The 22,497-nt window shown below is 41.1% G+C and overlaps 1 protein-coding gene across 1 annotated transcript in view; it reads left to right on the top strand.

Moving 5' to 3' along the window:
• LOC147141066 (zinc finger protein 521-like) overlaps positions 1 to 22,497 on the top strand; it is a 136,431-nt gene that overhangs the window by 65,097 nt on the left and 48,837 nt on the right. The window lies entirely within an intron of this gene.

Raw genomic sequence — 22,497 nt, 5'->3', positions numbered from 1 at the left:
CTGCTGAAATGTTTCAAATGATTCAAAGTGGGAAGAAAATGTCTTGACGGTCTGAATTTCTATGATTTGGGTTTTTGGGTCATGCATCATTACTCTTCACCTGGTTACTGCACATTCATTCATATATGTATTAGGGCTGCAACTAACTATTTTAATTGATTAATCTGTTGATTATTTTCTTATTTTGTCAATTCATTGATTTAAAAAAAAAAAAAAGTTTTAATTTCCATTCACAACAGGACAATATTTCAAATTGACAGTACAGAAAATGCACACACGTAAATGAATTAAGATTTAGGAACTGGTTTAATTCGTAACAATATCAGAAAATTGGCAAAAATGTTGATCATCACTTTCCAAAGTAAAAGGTACCGGTAAATGTTTTATTTTAATCCAACACAAAGATAATCAGTCAGCTTTTATGGAGGACTACAAAAATTGGCGAATATTTTCTGTTGAGAAACTGTAATTCTGAGGATGGGCACAATTTTAAATTAAAAAAGGTTATCTAAACAATTAGTCGATTATTAGTGTTCAATTAATTTGACACTCAAGTAGTTGTTGATTAATCGATTACTCGTTGCCCCTCTAATATATATATATATGTGTGTATATATTAAAAAAATTACATGATGCAGCCCAACAATCATGCAAATTACATATTATTTTACCCCACATCCATTTGACAGCAAACGCAAACATCCGCATTTGCCAAAAAATCTTTGGTTGCCGTTGTTTGTCATCTGTATGCAGGCAGAAGCATTTGTAAAGACGAGACAATTGGAAAACATTTTTTTTTTTCCTCGCCTGCAGTAAGTAGGCATCTGAATTCTGGTCTCACATTCCTTTATTCATTCATTTATTCAGCTCGTTTGGCGGCTCTTTCATTACACTGCATTATCTGTTGTCTTCAGTGGGGGAGAGACTCATTGATCTGGAACCAAACCGCCTCTCTGTTTGGGACACGCTTCTAGGCGCAGGTGAATTTAAACACGGTGGGCAATTCTATCAGGGCCGCTAGGCAATTCTATCAGGGGCCCACTGTTTGTGCATAAACAATCAGAAGCATGTGATTTGTGATTTTGATGCCGCCGTGCATTTGCAAAGGAGAGAGATGAGCCCAGAGTGTAGGTGTGTGTTTTGTATTCATCTTTGCAATCTGCTCACCCACTATTCTACTGGGGGTGCCTAATACAGTACCATGCCAGCATTAGTCCTTTCTGTTGCAAAGGCGGGCACGGAGCACACTGGGAGGGTAGAAAACAAACCCCCCTACTGGTTACTTTATGTCTTTCAGCAGCGCGAGCACACAGCTCCCCCGTAATAGTAGAATTCGGGCAGCTTAAGATAACAGGAGGATAGGTGATTGGGTTATTGTCTGATGTCTTACTCCTCTGATATGCCATCGCTTTGTATTCCGCATGATCACGCGTTCCATCAGACTCCTCAAAAGGGTGTCTGCTGGATGTGTTTGTTTGACGATTTGTAAAATGTGGAGGAAGCCACACGTGTGCTTCACTGTTTGTCCTAAAGTGACTTTGTAATATCTGTGGAACAAATACACAGAGCGGAAAGAAAGGAAAATGCACCGACTGGCCACAACATGAGCACCTGGACAATCATATGAGATCCAACACAAGATCTGTATCCTATTTTCTGACTTTGCAAAAGTAATAATGTTCTCTTTTGATCGACGCCGTCAGACTGGTATTCATAACGTTACGCTTATTATGCTCATTGAAGTTTACGGTGACTCGGCTTGGTTGGTTTTCCACCTCACTCTGTTGCATAAGTCAGTCACTTGACGTTCACTTATACTTCAAATACTGTTAAAGATATGAAAATCTAAAATATATTTCCTGAAAGCTTTTGATCTTACACTTTTGTATAGAAATGTGAACACAAAAATCCAAGAAATAAATGGTTTATTATATTTTTCACAAATGTTCAATATTTACCAACCGTTGGTTACGCGGCATACACCGCAATGGTGTTCGGTTTCTTGCCAAACACTCTATCCGTAATCTGCGTTGAACACGTGCCCAGGACTCATTCTTACGGCGGCAGCACGGGTGGCTTTAAGTCTTTCAAAAGAACGCGACAATTCTAATGCGGGCCACATCGAACCAGTAAAAACTGAGGACTCTGATGCGTTTTATTTTCTAGAGTAAGTCTTTAAGGTGGCGTAGTGACATTGGCGGGATAAATAATTGTTATTTTGTGTAAAAGTGTTCATTTCCACTTTGTTCACAAGTTGAATTGTACTTAGGAGATTAGAACTCTAAGACACAAAACACCTTCTACTTTCCAGTGAACGTCGTCATCAGTCAAAAGCAATGAAATCAATGCAAACCACGCAAAAAGTAAACACATTGATTGGAACGTAGCAATGGCCTGACAAAGACCACCGCTGCAGAAAACTTGAAGATTTTATCTTGCTACTCTTAAGACATGAGTTTTTGTAAAGTGATACAGACTGATGAAACACCCTGTCTTAACATCTTAAGTGCGCACTCATATAAACGGTTTACTACAACAAAAACATGGACAATTAAATACGGTCTAAATCTACTACATTAGAGGTTTGTTCACCATAAAATAAGACAAATAAATGCCAGCGGAGTAATGAGGTTGTTACCATCATTGAAATCAGAAAGGGAGTGGGGGTCAGCTGCCGTGACCAGGTTGGTGAAAGTTAACTGAGAGAGGTATCAAGCAAAAGTGTCGGTGCATCAGCCGAGTAAAATGTTAGCATCCCTTTTAACATAGAATGTGGGTTGAATCCAATCCAACCTATAATCACCGCAAAACTAGTCTGGGCCAAAAACGCAGTGAAAAAAAAAACCTACTAATTTGGAAAAGCTCTAAATACCTTCTCTGGTGGAAAAAAAGGACACTTTCTCTCTTTAATGGCCATCTGCACGGGAGAGGGGAAACAGGGGGGCCGGGGTCATCTCCGCTCAGCTGTCAGCGTTATTAGCGTAGGTAATGGAGCAGACGCTGGATTCATAGGGGTGTTGTTTTCATCCGTGGCCCGTTCCTCCATGGTGTCACTTCACACTGATAACTCTATATATAGTCATGTGGCCCTGCATAACCATAGCGCTAATGTAGCTACGGAACAACGGAACCCCATCCCGTCCCAGCCGGACATGTCCATATGAGGCGACTTTGTAATGTCATCGGCACCCTAAACACAACCTTTGCTACACGTTTTCATGCATGGATATGACACTCGGACGGTCACGGTTGTGAATGGCACGTAAAGTGACCGGCTACTCAAGATTGTGGTATTAAAAAAAAAAAGTGGGGGGGGGGGGGGGGTCAGGTGTGGGCAAGGTGGCGGTGCACAGCAGCGTCTTAAGATGGAGGTCGCAGCCCGCCTGGGCCCAGATGGATCAGCGCACATTTACCGTACAGCTGGCCGCTCTGCTTGGGGACCTGGTGGGATACTCCTTTGGAGGGAGAAAAAAAAAAATGATATCGCCACCATCCAAGGAGCAATATAATAGCAGGCCAGAAGACAGCTGGCCACTCTTTAGTTTAGAGTTTTGTTGGCATGGCACGGTCGCAGAATCGAGGGTGTCCAATTTTTCTCCAGAGACGCGCAGATTTATACTGCTTTCAGCTGCCGCCGTCGCTGTATAATCTTTTATATTTATGTATAATTCAGACAGGAAACCTCACCGTAGCTCCATTTGGGGGAAGTTTAACAGTGGAACATACAAATTCGATTGCACCGGTGGACTTCCAAGTCATAGCATTTTTTTTCCCCCCCGGTGAGATCAATTTTAATCAAAAATAATCCGTGCCAGGCCTTTACTTACCTTCATGAACTGTGCAGGTAGGGTTCAAAGGAACATTTGAACATTCATACAGTATCTGTCATAACAAAGCGTAAAATAAAATATAGAGTAATAAAGTACAACTAAAATAAAGTAAATCTACTCACTGAGCATGTATATGTGATAGTGTGTGTCTGTAATTATTTAGGCCATTTTTTTGGGACTACTTTTTTGTCTATATCCATATACTTTACTAATGACGCATACTATTTCTCATTTGGAGTTGGAGTTATGTGCTCCCTCCTATGAGCTCCAGTTAAGAGGCAAATAAAATAATATTATAACAGCATAACATCTCTGCTGGAAATCGTGTAAGTTATTTAACTATGCTTTAGCCGTATAGATTCACAACGGATGTTTATCAAATGGGCAGACACAGGTGTGTATATGTCACCGATAGAATTATTTCAGTGAGGCCAAGATTGCATTTATGCTGCACTCACATCGCAATCGTAGGTACTGTACCTGACCCGTATCAGATATTTATCCACATTTGTAAGAGGCCTGATTCTGATCTGAAGTTATCCAAAGCTGTTTTTTTTTTTCTTTACGCTTCCCAGACTTATATCCCAAGAGTGCAAGCTGACAGGAAAAAAATCTTAATTATTTCACTTGCAGTCTAAATCCAGCCTTAGATATGTTCTTGTGAGATATGCCGAAATCTGAAGTCATGGTGACGAATGACTTTTGTGTCACATCTTTGACGGAAAATAGCTTGAACTCCTAATCGGACAACGTTGCGGACATTCGGCTTTGAAGGTTCCAATGTACTTTTTAGGTGATGTTTTAAGAGGACGTTTGGAGGTCTTCCAATGACACAAAAGCCTGCTCGGGGTTTTATCAGCATGCTATCACGAATCCCCATTGCTTTACTTTGACCCCACTGTAAACTATGACATTTGGAGCCTCACATGGGGGGTCGCTTGTGCTCCATTTATCATACTGTTTCAAATGTCCCTCCGTGGCGCACAGGCTGCCGTCTCAAAAGGTGAAAAGGCTTTTCTTTTCATTTTCCTTAGATTTCTCCATTCGCCCTGAAGGACACCTGTAAACAAAACAAACCACATCCTAGAGAAGTTGTTGTTGTTAGGCAGGCGAGGGGGGGGGTCACCTCTACAGTTTAGTCGGGGCTGGTGATAGCAGTGAGCCGCAAGCCAAGTCAGGGCGGAGCCTTCTTCCTTTACTGAGTGGGGCTTGTGACCCGGTCATCCCGGGTGTAAGGGGGGAAGGGGGGTGGGCACCGACCGGAGGGGCGGGACGGTTTGGGGCAGAGAGGGGAAAGGCACATTTGCTGTACAGCTGGCCGCTCAGTGTGAAGCAGGCACTGTGGACTGTTACGTCGCTGGATATGGGCGCGAGTGAGCTCTCCTCTAGCTCTCCTCTCTCGAGTGCTCATGTTTGCTGTGTATTAACCAAGCTGCAAGCTCGCTGAAACGCACTGTGACGACTGATAGTGAGGAGCAGACAAGACGGTTGTTGGTGTTTGTTTTGTCTCCCTCTCGGATAATGTTTGCAAGCTATCTTCGTACCATTACTCCTGACTGAAATCTGTCTAGGGTAGGGTTGTGCGGTATTCAAATTTTGACACCGTTTTACTGTCTGCTCATTATACCCGTGTGTCCGGGAGTACCGCCACTAATTAATAACCAAATTGCGCTATATGCATTTTTGCGGGAAAGCAATGCGCTTGAGTTTGGGCGCTTGTCGCACAACTGGCCATTGGGCGGTGACATGACTAATAGTAGTAATTGAAAACACAACTATACATTTATAAGTGCAATCAAAACACTATATTTGACATAATGTCTGGTCCTTATGCGCTGCAGTTTTTTTTTTAATAATAGTGCTGAAAGTAACACGGTTGCTATTTTTAGACGCTGTGAATGATCGTCTTGCTAATACTGCCCAATCATAGTGTGCGCATATTTAGATTTTTACGCTTCCAGCTCAGTCGTTAATCAGATCTCTAATCAGTTAAGTAATTTTTTATACAGTAGGGGCCCTCCTTGAATGGTCATGGGTTAATTTTTTTTTATGTGTGATTTTATTTCATTTTCGTTTTTAAGGCCAGAATTTTTCACTTATCATATCACATTTCTCATAGTGCAAGAAAAAGCTGACAGAATAGTTTGCCCGACCGTTAAACATGATTTTGTTTATCTGTAACATTATACGATTCCATCTTTGAACTATTTAATGGAGCTTGTTTATTAATGTAAAACATTTTGCAGCATTGGATCGATCAGGTTTTATACAAATCGCATTGGATTTCTTCTCTGTGTTTTGCATTAATTGTATCTAAAACCCATAGTACAGGTGAGATCCAGAAATTTTGCATACTACAGAAATAGTGTAGTATTCTGGTTGCTCCTTCTATTGTAACTTCACCCACAACAAACATCCAGTCAAATAGTTTACAATGATGTTAACTAACAGTGATTAGTGTGTTCCACATTCATGGTCTCTCTGATGGGAAATAACAAATTCCAAAATGAAATCGTGTTAATTAGTTGACAGAAATTGTTCAACTTTAATTATTTACAAAAGACCCTAGCCGATAAAATGTTGTCAGAAACATTTTAATGCCAAACTTGAAAAAATAGACCATTAAAATATCTATTTTGATAGAAGTTTTCAACTTTAAACATTTAGAGATTTCCCTGGAATTTTTCAACCAAACGAATTAAAATGTAAAGGAAAAAAATCATATTGAAAAATAATTCAAAGGAAATTGTACAACTCTTAATAATTTCACAATGAAATTGAATCATTTGAAAGATTTTCAGACAAAAATTCCAAATTTATTTCCTGATCATCCTGGAAGGGGGATTCCCCCATCTGCGGTCGATTCTCAAGGTTTCTCATTTTCCTCCAGATGGGGTTTTTGAGTATTTCCTTGCCCTTCGAGAGTTCAAATTAGGGGATGTCATTAATAGTTGTCAACTGTGGTCATGTAAAGCCCTTTGAGACTTTCTGGTGATTAAGGGCTATATAAGTAAATTTGACTTGACTACTATTAATATCAGTGTCAGTGAAAATCATTAAAAAAAAAATCTCATTGTTTCAAATATAAATTATCCAACAAAAATAATTCTGGATCTGTACTGGAGTTTTTTCACCAAACAAAATCAAATTTAAAATAGTTCCAAAAAAAATCCCAGACAATATAAAGTGACCGTCTGTTCCTACTGTCTCTTTTTAGCTGATATTTACTTGAAATGTTCCCAGTTTAATTAGAGAGCTATTTTATGATAGCTAGATAGAAGTATAAAATGAATCTTGAAAATGCTTGTGCAAAGGTTGTACGGACCAGGCAAATCGATTGGTTACTTCTGATGGCATGAGTGGTTCTTTTATAGAGCATGCACACACGTAATGTGCAAACAAACACTTCTCATTGGACTCTTCGGGGGTTGTATGTAAGGAGTCAATAGATCAAGAGTACTGCAGGATCAATGTAATGAAAAAAAAATAAAGAGAGAAGCGCATTGGAGCATCAAGCGGAAATAAAGGAAGCCGTACGTGCTACATAGTGAGTGTGATATCTGCCCGACTTTATTAATTGGTGATTAATAACGCCTCTCCGTTCGTTAGCGCAGTCACCTCCCGCGCAGCCAAGTGTGCTGCCGCTAATATGCAATTATGTGCACCTTACCGCTTGTTACATTACACCGCTAGCTGACTAATGTGGCATCCATGAGGAGAATTGAAAGCAGAATGAACTGGGGGGTGTACCAAGAACTAAAGAAAGAAAAAAAAAAAGTGCTGACAATACAATTCTCACATTTATTCAGTGATACTAACAGTATGTCTAGGTTGCAACAAAAATAAAGTTTTCTCCATGCGCCAAGTTTTGCAGACACTTTTCATGCTCTTGTGTGTTTTTTTGTTGTAAAGCAGAGATAATTGACATCACCATAGGGATGCACCCTCACTAGGCCAGACAAGAAAGGTCTGATGTGGTCCTTATCTATTGATTTTTTTTTTTTTTTTTCTCTCTGACATTTCCGCACACCTCACAGACTGGGCCAACATGTGAGAAAATATCGGATTCTCTCAGTTCATACGATCTGTTTGTACAAACGCGCTGGCCGTCGCTACGCTGCATTGCAATTGGCTGGCCGGATGTCTCCATGGTGATGTGTACGTATGCCGAGCCAAAGACAATATAATATAATATAATAATGTATATAATATAATCATTTAATATAAAACCCTAACCTTGTTAAATCAATTCAACAAATGGTACAAGACTCCTAATAATTTAAATGTCTGGTAGGCCTTTTAAATAACCGAGTGGACTGTAGGTTCACATGGGACAATACATTTTTCACATTGTTTAGCTGTTAACTAGGACCTAGGCAGTACCTAGGGGTTGAAAAAAAAATGGAATGATTGATTTACAGCGCAGTTCGTACACTGAAAAAACAGTACTTGATGTTTTGTTGCACATGATTAAAATGCAAATGCATTTAAGTAATACATACAATTTGTTTATTTTTCAGGAAAACACGGGTAAATTACATATGTTTACCACATTTGAATCATGTGCAAGTGACGTACATGTTGAAATTAAGCAAATTGAAAGAATCTTTTTTTTTTTTCAGTGTACGCAATGTTACCCTATATGCTTCACATATTATAATTAAAAAAACAGCATTTTAACCAGGTACAGAGTTAAACATATTTAAAAAAAAATAGCTTTCTAAAATTACTGAAAGAAAGTACAAGAGTTACAAAAACATGATTTTAAAGATACTTTGAAAGACCTTAATCATAGCTATGGAAAAGGAGCATAGTTTTTAACTTGGATTTAAAAGCATTTACTCTTCGCCGGTATGCTGTGAATCTTTATTCATTCATATTATTCACTCTAAAAATAAAGGATACAAGCATTATACACAAATACAGAGGGAAAAAATGCTTTTGAAGGATGATTTGTGTGTGTGGGGGGGGTGGCAGTATTATACACGGGTGCGTGTTATTCATTTGATTTTATGGTATTTTTATTAAAATGCAAAAACATGTCTGGAATGGATATTTACCATAGTAGACTGCTAGATGAAGCAGCATGTAGTTCAGGGTTATTTTCATATGCAATTTTTCCAAACAACCATAATCAATTGCATATTTCCGATCATGAGTTCACTTAAACTTACCATCTGTTTTGTCACAAACAACACCACGTATACTGCGTTCTGTGCATCGACCCGCTCTCTCCCAGCGTTGACGAAAGTAATATTGAAACAAGTTCCACAACAATGTCATCATTTTTGAGAGCCCATACCTAATGGAGGATTCACTTTCAGGGTCCTTTAATGCAGTCTGAATGAAGGTAGCCTCCTCCTGTGCTTCTATGTTTTATTGATATACAGGAGGGATGTCTCCTTTAGAGTGTTAATGCCAACCCTTGTTCTGAAGTGAAGCCCATAAATAGTGGATGATCGGAATTAACCTCTGCATTACTCTGCCCCCCTGTCAGTCTCTGGAGTGTCACCCCTGGATGTGCAGCCCTGGTCTGATGCTTAGCAGTCTGGCCAAAGGTGGATGTCGGGTGGCAGGGAGAGGGGGGCTGATGGGAGAAGTGCAAACAGATAGTCCCCTCTCGCTAAAGGTCAGAGTTGCGAGCTACACCTCTCAAATCCGACAACTGGCCCTGAAGGGTCTGAGCTTCCAAGCCTACCTGGCGATGCTTATGTGCTGAAAGCGTTGCACTGCTGTTGAACCGTGATGCTTTTATAAGTTGTCAGCACTAATAGCGCCGTGACAGGAGTGATTTAACTTTGCGTAGGGGCTCATACTTAAGCCGGGCATGCATTGTGCTGTTATAGAGGTGTTGTCAACAGAGCATGTGCTTACTTAATCGTTTGTGCCTTTAAGTGCAGCCTTCTTTTCCTGTTGAATGGAGCACCGGTCTTAACTGGTTTAGACCAGAAACCAAGTCTGGTACTCATACAGACATTGTTTAGGCTGTCAACCCCTGAATGGGCATTGACTAGGACAGTATATGAACAGGGAATTATTTCGGATGATAGTTGGATTCCCAACAATGAGCCAGACGTGTTATCACTTGTGCACCATGCTATAGTCAAAATATAATGTGTGAATTACAGCTATTGGGTGCAGGAAAAGCTTGGGAATATTTCTTGAAAGTGCTTGAGGAAGCTTTATGACCCCTGAAAATCGATTAGTTTTGTCTGATTGGTAAAAACCTTGTGAGAAAAGACATACTGATGAATAGCAAAGTTGTCAAAGTTGTCGGAAGTGCAGAGCGAGAGCTTTTTGGTGGTAGTCCCCCCCCCCCCCCCCCCCCCCCGAAAAAAAGATGAAAAACCAGCTAGGACTATTCTCATCTAACTTTTACGTCGCCAATGGCTGACAGGGGAGGATGAGGAGCAGGAGGAGGAAGAAGCAGGGGGAGGAGGGGGGGGAGGTGCATGCGGCTCTGAAAAGGCCCCCCAGCGTCAAAGCCTTAATAATCATGTGAGCAGCACTGGACTTCATTACCCTCCTGTTCGACAGGCCGAGTGCCAGCCCGGATTGCTGGCTGGCTGTGGCAAGGTCAACGGCGGAGGAAAAACCAGTTACTGTGTTACTCTGGAGCGGAATGGAGAGAGGGGCGGCCATCTGTCAGCTCGGGCCTGCCATACCCGCAGAGCAAATGGACACGGGCGACCAGAGGAGAGGCCACAGACACCCATAGAGCCAAACCCAGTGAGCATAACGCTGAGGCGTGGGCTCAGCCAAAGAGACGGGCCTTGGTACCACTAAAACACATATATACACACAAAGCCGAGCGTGCAAGACTATATCTGCAAGAAATTTGGCAGGCGCTTTTGTGTGTTTATGCTTGTTTGTTTTCAGTGTCAGCACACTACTGGGCCCTACTGTTTTAAGTCCAGATGGCAGACCATGTGATAAATAAAAAAAAAAAAGTTGATAAAAAAGTTTTGCTTGGCTCGCCAATAGTAAATGTTTTGATCATAGCATAGCTTTGTAAGGACCACATATTGTACTGTAAATATTGGGAACAAAGGCAGGGGACCAGTGGGTAAAACTCGTTTTCCTCCAAGTGACCAAACGAACATTTACTTCCATATCTAGTTGAACTGTTTCACCTTGTTGCCTGTTTTTTTTTTTTTTTTTTCTTTTTTGGTGCTGCTCAGCAAGGACCTTTATGATGTCCTCTGGCTAAAGTGGAGGAACCCTGTGGAATGTTCCAGAGCTCTCTAATAGGTTTCAGGTGCTGCAGGCCACCAGCCAGCCCCCCCTCTCAACCCAACCATCACCGCCCCATAATCCCCCCCCACCCCCCCACACACTCCCTGTGTCTTGTGCAATAGGACTTTCCTCTAAAGGTCACGGCAAAAGTATACAATTCTTTTCTGTCAAATGTTCACCTTGCCTTGGAAGTTTAAAGCAGCTAAAAATCAATCAAAATCCCAGTGATGATTTACACTGGTCTGTGTTGTTGGACCTGCCAGGATACCTCTCATGTATTGTTAGCGCAAGCATCCGTCTAACAATCAACAACCTCATCAAAATCATGGTGATGGAACACTTGCTTGCAGAAGTGGGCATTTTACTCAATTTGGCTGGTCCGTTTTTGTCATCCATCAGCAGCCAGGGTACCCGTCCGCCCTTCGACTGTCCATCATTTTTTCGTGTCGAACTGAATTGTAATCGTCTGTCCATCGGCCAGTCCGTCAGTGAAGTGCGTCAGTTAGTCCATCAGGACTTTCACAAGTCCGTTGGACCATCATTCGATCCCCCCAAAAAAACGTCAGAAAATGGGCGTCCGGCAGTGACTGACTCATGGTCTTTCAGTGCATTCCGTCAGTGACGGACTGACGGACCGGTCCTTCAGTCTCATGGAGTGCCCACCTCTGCTTGTTTATAACAAGGAGTGTGGTGTTGCTCACATTTCCATGGCAACCAATAATCACCCAGCTTCCAATATCTGCACACCTCTCAGCCAGGACACTTCTCATTCTGTGTTCACACTAGCATTAGTGCTTTCTTTCAAATCTTGCCTTTCCTTTCAATTTCAAATGAGAAGTCAACGCAAACATTTTTTTTTTCAGGAGTGTGTTCTTTGCAAGCACACTAGTTGAAACAGTGCATTCTAATAAATATTGCGTTTGTGAAATAAGTGTTAATCCACTCGTTTTTAGCCATCTCAGGGGGCGGCCATTTTGTCTTCTGTCGACTGAAAATGACATCACAACTGCTCACAACGACCAATCACGGCTCAGATTCAGAAAACAGGTCTGCAGTGATTGGTCGTTCTGAGCAGTTGTGATGTCATTTTCAGTCGACAGAAGACAAAATGGCCGCCCCCAGAGATGACTAAAAACGAGTGCATTTTGCTGCTTAACCTATATTCCACAAACGCAAACTTAATCAGAATGCCCTGTTTCAAATAGTGAGCCTGCTGGGAAAATATTCTTGAAAAAAATATGTTTGGGTTGACTTCCGCTTTAAATCAACCAGCTGCATAAATTTCTATGTTAAATCAACCTCTTCAGAATCATGTTAATGGTACACCTGGCTTGTAATAAAGGGAGTATCATCTCTATTATCAACTACTTTAGTCGGTGGTCTGCAACAGTGGTGGACCAGCTCAGGCAACACATTGTCTTAACTCAGCTGTAGCATCAGCGCTAATCTATATAGCAACCATATGTACAATTTCCAGCTTTAAATCAACCTTTACAAAAGTATGTTGCTGGCACACTGGCTTGTAATAAGACCAATAGCATTCCTCTCATTGCCATGCAACGTGTGATCACTTACTATAGCAGTCTGTAATGTTAGTGGACCAGCCAGGACATGAATCATGTTAACACTAGCATCAATACTAATGTTCAAGGGTTTGTCTGGTGTTTGTGTCATCCAGGGATGGGAAACTGACAGCCACATTCTGAGTGGCCCCTTGATTAATTAATCCCTCCCCTTTTTTTTTTTTTTTTGCGGGGGGTGTAAAAACACTGCTAAAGATTCAGTACACTTTTTCCATGCTACATGGAATTGAATGGAGGAAGAACATCCCAGAAAAATAATGTAAAATAAAAAAAATATATAAAATATTGGGGAAAAAATGAAACTGCAAATACATGGGTGCTGAACTGTGAATATGCAAGCGTTGACTGTACTTTAAAGTTGTAATATCAACAATCACCGCTAGTTGGCAGACATATCTTAGTAGCCCTTACACTGGGTCTTATGCTGCCCTATACTACAACATGAGTAAGCCTAATAAAATTACATTTTACAAAATGAGTTCTCGCACTTATGTTGGTTTGTTTTCCAGCAATTTTGAATGGTACATTTTATGCAAAAGTCCTGGCAAATGACAGTCTGTGGTTGTTTTGTTTGCTTCAAACCCTAGTGGACAGTGGCTCATTTATACATGCATTGAAAAATGTACTATCAAAAATGAAATATATTATTTTGCACATATTTTGTCCGTATTTAAAATAGCATTTTTGTCAAACATCTGGTTAGGAAGTGCGTGGTCCGATGTTAAATGTTTGATGAAAAAATGTGCCCCGCTACAGCATTTAAGTTGCCCATCCTTGGTATAAACTAAAATAGTCATTGTTTCTTCGATTGTCTTCTCCAAAATGCTACCTTTTTTGAAGTTGTTAGGCCTGCCAACACCTCTAATGTTGTTCCCGTTTAGTATCTGGCGATAGTTAAGAATTGTATGAAGTGGTTCGAAGCAAAAAAAAAGAAAGAAAATAAAGAAAAACAATTATTCGTGCCTGCTTGCTTTAAAAGGTAGATCTCAGAGGTAAAATCGATGTCTTGAACACTAATTGGTGAAGTTGGTGCAGAAACGCAGCTTGTATCCTCAACATTCCACAACTCAGCACAGATAAAGTTGCTTGTTTTCCTCTCGCAACCCCCCGGCTTCAGCATCCACATGCTCCGGAAAACAGGGAGATGGTCCTGGGCAATTCCCCCATACCCCCTCCTCAAATTAATGGAAATCACACAGGAAACTCCCTGGATGAAAGCCTTATTAGTTATTAAGGTTTAATATGTAGCACTGCTTCTATACAGTATTCGCCAGATATTTTGGTGCTGCTGATGTGGAATTGTCAGGGAGGTGCCGATATAGACAGGAATTGGTGTACACCCTGGGCTTAATTAAGGAGATCTATTTCCATCTTGTTAGCAGGAGATAATGTGAGTGCTGCCATGCATCACGAGTTCTCGTATTATACGCTACTTCCTGTCATATTAGATCCACCGCTGTTCGCACTTCAAGGCTGGAGTGCCAAATTCTATATCCAGGTGTGATAGGCTAAAAAGTGCAAAATGTGACACATTTTTACATTTCTTTCTTTATTTTTTCTTTTTGCCTTTCTGTTATTTTAACACTGCCTTGTAATAAGTATCTCGAATTGTCCAATTCATGTTGGACTGGCCAGGACACCTCGCATATTTCCCACAAATTCATTTTTTGAATTCTATTTTTGACATGAGAGTGATTGTATTCCTAACGGCACGTTCCATTTCCAGAGCGTGAACACGATGTGGCCTCTTTTTGTCTCCGCGCTTTTTGTCCCGGTCGCCGCCTGGAGACGCCAACCTTAAGCCACTCACTCGCTGATTAATCTTTAACATTCATAATTACTAATTAAGTTAGTAAGAGACTTTTAATGTAGTCTTCCTTGAGAGGACAACAGATCATTAGCTTCAATAATGAACGCGGATGAGATGCATAATGGCCTGTGATAGGTGAATAGTGACAGTATGAAATGAGGCGCGTGCATGGGTGATAGTCGCCTGCATGGACACCCGAAAGGTGCCAAAGTGCTCTTACGGATGGTGCATTAAGAAACGCATCTTAGGGTTCATTAAAAAATATATCATCAAGTCTGTATTTACATGAACATCTGCAGTGGTAACCGTGTCATCCCCACTTTTTAAATACAAACATTATTTATTGATTCATCCTGGTTTTGGTCTCCCTAATGCCTTCACTGTATCTCATTATCACATTATTACATTAGCGTCGGCATTATCATGGTGGCTGTAAGTTGCTGCCCATTAAAAGAGTCATTTCATCTCTTGTTTTGTTTTTTTACATTGTTTTTTTGGGGTTTTTTTCGACGATGCTACTCTGGCACATTTTTGTGAGCCATCCCGCATCGGGGGAAGGTGCTTATGCCGTAATGATTATTATCATTAAGAAGATATTAATGTGCTTAGTGTTTGTGACCCAGCTGCTCACGGCGAGCCCGAAGGGGAGGGGCAGGGTGGTTGGGCAATAGGGTTGCCAAAAAATGGACAGTTCGCAGAGGCGGCCACCGCCCGCCTGTCCGGAGATTTCAGGGTCGCTAAAGGTTTAGCCTACCAAGGACTATTAAACAAAAGGCTGCAACTTAACAGTTTAACATATTCAATTTAGTGGGGGAATGTGAATGTGTTGTGTATGTTGCTAGGACCACTTTACTTACAATAGAAAATACCAAAAAATAAGTAGAAATTGAGTACAGGGCTTCCAGTACAACACATTAACAATGATATAGTTTGCGCAGAGGAGTAAGTATATGTCGTCAGGTGACACAAAAAGACACACTTAGTTATCACCATACAAGTACAATCATTTATTAAGTACAAATATTAACTGCCATCATAATTTTACTCTTGACTTAAAATACGGCGCAGCCCTATGATACATGATCACGTGGCACGAGAACACGCTCTGTTACTACCGTGCTTACTGTTTCTCATTTGATTTCTGTGTGTTTATGACCTAGTGTTTCTCAAACAAATACATTACAATTATGACTTTACTCCTGTGTTTGTGATAGACTACGGCCCGCTCCGCCTTTCCAATTCGGGTTACGTTGCCCGTATAGGAACGCAACTTCGAAATGGAGTAGAAAGAGTAGTGTGTTAGCTCATCTCAGCTTAGACATAAACAAGGCAACTCAAAATGGCTGATACGTTAGCTTAGCTGGCTCAAAAGAGACATGTGGCAGAGGAATTAGCATTTGCTTAATTAGCAGCAGGAGCTATCGCAAAACCTACTGCTACTAAAGCTGCCACAACATAACAAGACTCATGATTTGTGAAAATAGCAGCTTGTTCATCACTTACTTCGTTCTAAATGCATTTGGAGAGTCTCCATAAGGACTCGTCGTCTACAAAAGCGCCTGCCTAAAAAATGTGTGAGTAAATAGAATGAATGGAAGGCAATGTGACCAAAAAAGATACATTTACAAACAAGAATAATACATTAACTGACACCCACATTGGGTACGCCTACACAACTGTTGATTTATATGTTTAGAATTGTGCTTTGCAGTTGCACTGAAGTTACGAGAAGTGCAACGCGGGTTCTGAGGGTCCGGTGGGAGGTAACGCTGAATGCTGGTCCGAATTTTTCATCCCTGGAATTTGTTTTTTTTTTCTTTAAACAGTGCATTTAAGCAGTGATGCTCCATTGTCGCGTGGTGCAAAATCAGCCTGGCTCTGTATCCTCCCGTGTCTTTGTTTCATTAGAATTCGTGAAAAACAAAAACCCATGCTCACATTTAATCAAATGAATTGGTATGCAAGACCTGCATAATCAATCAAAATCCTGATGCAGCCAATATGCTCCATTCTGCAAGCGGCAAGCAGGCTTGGAGGAAAGTCGATTACGTCCCCCTCTGTCTACTCCTCTGCTACTGCACTCTTTCCGCACTTGTTTTCATTATGCAAACTAGGATTTGAACGTCTCACTTCATGTGCATGTTTCCTATTATTCCTTTGTTAATACTATTTTTATAATGATAAACGGGTTGGGAGTGAGTATGACGCGCCATATCTGGAATAATCAGTTTAACTATTTATGAGGGTGCTCACAGTCTGCTGCAGTCGTTCTATGGAATGCTGCTTTCTCCCACCGTAGCACATTGATGCGGATGCAGCCGTACAAACAGCGTTACTGTACACACACTCAGCCGACACAATCCATCAGTCAGTGCCTTTCTTCTTCCTGTGTGTTCCTGTGTGTGACACCCTCATCATGCAATACACACACGTGAGGAGGTGGAGTGGCGGGGGCCGTGGAGGCAGCTCCCTCCGTGGCTCCCGGGGCCCGGCTGCCAGTTGTTTGCCAGCGTCTCCGTGTGGAATTCATTCAAATTAAAGCGGCGGAATGAGGCCCGGGTCCCAGAATGCCTCGTCCCTCTCCTTCATCAGCATTCCGCCGATGAGAGTAATTAAAGCAGAAATTAATTCTGCTGTAAGCAGAGGAGCCACAGAATAACTGATATTAGAGGCTGAATGATGAATGCTTGGCATCAAGGGAGGTCTCGCGGGGGAACGGCGAGAGGGGAAAATCACAGATCTTTCTTTCATTTCTTCGTCTTTCCCTCCATTTTGCCATCTTGTTCTTATTTATTTGGTGATTGTATTCCACTTTCCATGCTATGTGTTTGCCCGACTGAAAACATTGGCGCAAAGCACTCCTTGCTCTCTAACACTGTTTCAGATTCCGTAGAGCACCGGCCCTCTCATTTGTAGCCAACTTGCCCTTTGGAGGGTGCCAACATTGCTCATGTCCTTTGGTCGTTTGTCACAAGATTGCTTACATTGAATCGAAAATATAAGACATAACATTAGGCGCACTTAATCTAATCTGGAGCCATATCAAAACCTCTGCCTTTGAACATATTAGTGCTCTGTTTTGATGAGGGATATTCATAACAATACATTGATTAATTATATAGAAAAAATGTTTGATTCTCATTATGATTATTGCGACAAATAATCTGCCTGTTCTCATTCAACAATTTACTCAGTAGTCCCACACGGAAAGTTAAAAATAAAATTAGTCCCCCGCCGCCAATTTCACCAAGCAGCTCCAATTTGGTGGACATGTCTGTCATAACAAGATCCACAAAAAACTCTCGATGAACGATGACCAAATTTAAAACGAAAATCGGCCACTTTGGTTTAAAGTTGCCTTTTTTTGCATTGACCCACATGAGCCCTAATTAGAAGCAGGTATTTCTATGGGTAGGGGCAAGGAGGACTCAATTTGGAAATGTTGCTCCAAATCTGGTGACAACTGTAAATTTAAGTTATTTTGCACTATTATAAACATTGCAAAAACACGTATTTTTGGGCGAGGGGAATTATTCAGTGAATAATGCTTGAATCTTGATAATATGGCTCTCGAAGATGGTGGACACTTGCTGGCGCATCTTTGAATGGTTTGGCCTCAACGAAGGTGCTAGTTAGAGTTTTAAAATGGATAGTTTTTTCTAATTTTTTGATAGCAAGATCCCAGTATCTGGATTCATGGTCGTCGTTTCATTTAACACTGTATTGTATAATCCCCAAAACAAATAGAGGATTCATAATGTAGTCATCCACAACTATGCATTTCTCATCATTCAGCTTGAAGAGAAGAAGTGTGACAAAGTACACGAATACCAAGAGGATACATTTACATGTGACTATAACAAGATTTATTGCATCAACAGACTAAAACGCAAATCCCTCCAGATGATCCTTATACCTGGTGTCCCGTGATGCTTTATTTTTGGAAAGGTGTATCCTTAGTGAGAACAGTCACAAGGCCAAAAAACAAACTTGTCAATCGCTCACCTTCCTTCAAATGGAACTGAACAAAGGTTAGCTCTGTGGGGTGTTATGCTAATGCAGTAAAGTTAGCGTTGATTTTGCCATCACGTGTCTTAGGCAGACTGTCTGACTCGGATAGAGAAGTGAATGGTAATTTAATGACCTCTTTCCCCTCCCTCTCATATTTTGGCCTCTGGGTAAAAAGCCTGAGGAGGTGATAAACAATAGATAGATTTGTCTTGTTTGGATTTCACTTGCCTCTCCTAATGGCACGAGGGATCAGCCTCTATTTCAAAAATATTGCACACCAAGATGCGCAGGTATCTGTGTTGCATTTTTAATTGGTTTTGTGCTAAAGAATATCTCAATAAGATGTTAATGAATGGAAGCTCAGCCTGAGCGTTGCTGACTGTTATTAAGAATTTAGCAGGCCGCCTTCGAGTCGGAGCAAAATGAATTATTAGGAGCCCTAAAGGGCGCCAATGCTGAGGAGATACTAAGTGGGGCCAACAGGAAGCCAGGATGGCGGTGAGACCTACCACAAACTCAGCTGATGAGGTCATCTCGGGTGACGGAAAGGCAGCAGGATGAGACTAGAGTCATTTGCTCCAAAATATGAAAGTTTGCTTATTCCCCAATCAGCAGTCACAGGGTATAGAAAGCGCTTCTCACTAAGAATGCGGAAGGTTTCCTGCATGACCAGACCAAATATTTGTCTGATTTTAAAATCTGACTTCTACTTGGATGCATGATGTTTAATTAGACCAAGATTAATGTGTAGATCTGAATGGACGTTATACTTTTTTTTTTTTCATTGCTTTTAAATTGCCAGTTTTAAAGCATTGGTACAAACAAAGATAATTATAGAGTAATTCAACATTTTATTAACATATATTTTTTTCATTTTATTTGACATTTTATTCAACAGTACAACAAATGTAGAACATGTAAAATAACAGTGAGCTACTGAAAATGAACTGCTCGGGAATAATTGATTAAAATGAAAACATAATATTTTTCAAGTTATGATCTTTCATACGACGTTAAAATCATTGCTACTTACAAATATGATCAGAAGATGACACAATTGATTGCTGCTTTTGTCCGGTGCATGCCAGTTAGTTATTAGCAGCTAAACTGCTAATGTTTACATGGGCAGGCTGTGCAAATTCTGCTTGCATTCTAATGCATTCCACTTCATCACTTGGGTGCTACTTGTTCAAGTTATTAAAAAGGTTTGTTGAATTGCCCCGTTTTTGATGACACACCTTGCACAAGGAACCTCTCTTGTCAAACCGGCTACATCTTCGGAAGCTTACGTCAAGTTATGGCCGCCCATCAGATGTGCCTTTAGCTGCATGTTTGGTCATTGTTACCATTACTTTCTGTTTACTGCTGCACAGTTGATCACGTAATATCTCGATTACAGCCCTACTTATATTGCCCTTCAGGAAAGTAATCAATGGAGTTGGGGGTTGTGGTGGGTTTATGCTCCCCAAAACAAAAACAAAAATATTGGAGACAACTGCTGTAAACCAGATATTGATGAGTGAAGGGATGGTTGGATGGATGTACTCTAATAAGATGGATAGTATATACCAGGGTGGATGGATGGATTAATGAATGGATAGGCTCTATATACTGTTGATCGGATTGACGGTCTCAGATGAAGCTTCGATGATTAGATACAGCAATGGATAGATGGCGGACACACTATATGAGATGAGTCTTGGATGTATGGATGATGGATAGATGATTGAGATGTGACTGAATTTGATGGATGGGTGGATACAAGGGTAGATAGATGGATAGAGGTTGAAGGGTGGGTGAGTGAAGGAATGGACGGTGACTATAGATGTGTGATTGGTGAATGGATAGGAGAACAATGCTGTATGGAATGGACAGCCTTATAGATGAATGGACCTATGGATAGAGCAATTAATTGATCGATAGCTAACTGCTGAATCATTCTGCAAGATTGCTGCCTATCATTCTCAAAATGTCAATTTGTGTGTTTTGTTGGGCATACCAAAAAATGAAAACATCAGCGCTGTGCTGACCTTAGATGAAATGAAACTGTCTTATAACACAGTCCTGTCCAATAGTCCAATGGAAGTCCCCAAAGAGGACTTGGAGGAAGTCTAGGAGGAACCGAATGAGAGTGAAATCGATGACGTTCCTCTCTCCACTGTCTCTGTCCTGGCTGAATTACTGAAACAAGATGCTGCACTTAGACGAGTCTTTGGAGAGGCAGATGGAAGTAGAGGAGAGAGCGAGCGAGAGAGAAACACTTTTCGGGACATGGGTGCCATTTAGACGAAGACCATCTTCTTACCAAAAAAGCCACTAAAAGCAGTGAATGATCCTTTTCCTGTCCCTGGCCGGGTGGCGGTTAGCATCCTGTGGTCGAGTCAAGACAGAACAGCCGCTCTGCTTTTGAGGTCACGGCAAAAATGGCGAAAAAAAGATGGCAAAGAATGACTTTTTTTGAATATCAATTCATGGCCTCCTGGAGCATGTTGCAGACACGGCGATGTCAAGCGGGTGCTGTTTAACATCCACGCCAGGTTTTATCCTCCGAACTACGAAGATGAAAATGAATCCCGCTCATTTGCTAGACAGAACAGGGTGCTTAAGGGACCCAATCCCTGTAAGTGCCATTAAGTGGAAATTGCCGTTCACATATTCCAGTGGTTTGATTAATTACACTCTCTCATGTGCTTTCATAAAGGCCCAATGAAATATGGGGAGCAAATTGCATTGTGTTCCTGTAGCCTGTTACGTAAAAGCAGTTTAATTATTGACACATGTTTTGCCACCTGGCAGGGGAGAGGATAGTCGGACATGAATAGGAATCACACACGACATGCTATGGACAGGCAGAGTGAGCGCTATAAAGTCGCTTGGTGTTTCTCTTTGTATTGACCTCCCCTCAGCTTCTCTTGAATCAAAGAGTAAAGTTGGATGGCTCGCAATCATAATATAAGCATTTTATGGCTGTGACTGCGCTTAACATAATATAAGCAGTCTCTTTTGATAAATATGTAGTTACGGAGATATTTTGTGAAGGCAGCACACACTCTCAAGGGGATAGACGGATCCCTGCCGGCTTTGTGTGATATCTTAACATGTCTCTTTTGATCAGAGTGCAGGCTTAGACGCCGCTTAGTTACTGATGCACTGCTACTTTGAACTCCAGGAAGCATAAGAAAACAACAACCCAACGTCTTCATTCCGTGGCTCGTTTCCGTGCTCTGAGGCATTTACTCAGGAAACAGCACCATCTACAGTCAATAAGACTAACGACTGGTTTTAGCTAGCAATATTTTGGCCAGAACTATACATGACAACAATGAGGCCTAATGCAAATGCCTAATCTGTGGGTTGTTTCGGTGCACTAAGAGCAGCACCTTAAAGTGTCACAGAGACTGAACAGCATCAGGATGTTTATTCTGATCAATTTTAATCAACAGGATTGAATTTAAATCCGTACACTTGAAGATTATAGCAAACGGTTATATTCCGTAGCCTGTTTCTGTCATGCATTGCCTTTCTTCCGAGTTGTGCAGTTTCTCTAAGATCACATTACCGGCATAAGAACAAATAGTTTGTACACATTTATTTTTTTGCTATCTTCTACCTTACTTCTTTGCTGCTGCATGTTTTCTGACAACAGCGCCCTCTAGAGCCATGAAGACTAAATAATAGGTTTTACTTAGTGGCATTTAGGCTTGAATTCACATGAATTCTAGAAGGAGACTACAACTCATCTTAACACAAAATTATTCTTTCCGTGGCTTGTTTATGTGTCCGTGCATTATTTTTCTGAGAGGAGTGCCCTCTAGTGGCAAGGAGCTTTCGCCATTAGTATTTTGGCCTGAACTCAGAAAACCAAACCCCCAAAAAGAGATTATTGATAAATGGCTGTTTCTGTGACCTTTCAGCACTCTAAAGTGTCAGGAAAACACAAGGATGCAGCTTCTCATCTGTTTTAGCCAGCTCTATTTCAGCATGAACTGACATACTTGGCATAAGGAGTCAGCTAGATTTACAATAA

This window comes from Filicampus tigris, chromosome 10 (genome assembly GCF_054856515.1).
Source record: "Filicampus tigris isolate MCC_2025a chromosome 10, RoL_Ftig_1.0, whole genome shotgun sequence".
Taxonomy (NCBI): domain Eukaryota; kingdom Metazoa; phylum Chordata; class Actinopteri; order Syngnathiformes; family Syngnathidae; genus Filicampus; species Filicampus tigris.
This window is presented reverse-complemented; position numbering and strand designations above follow the sequence as displayed.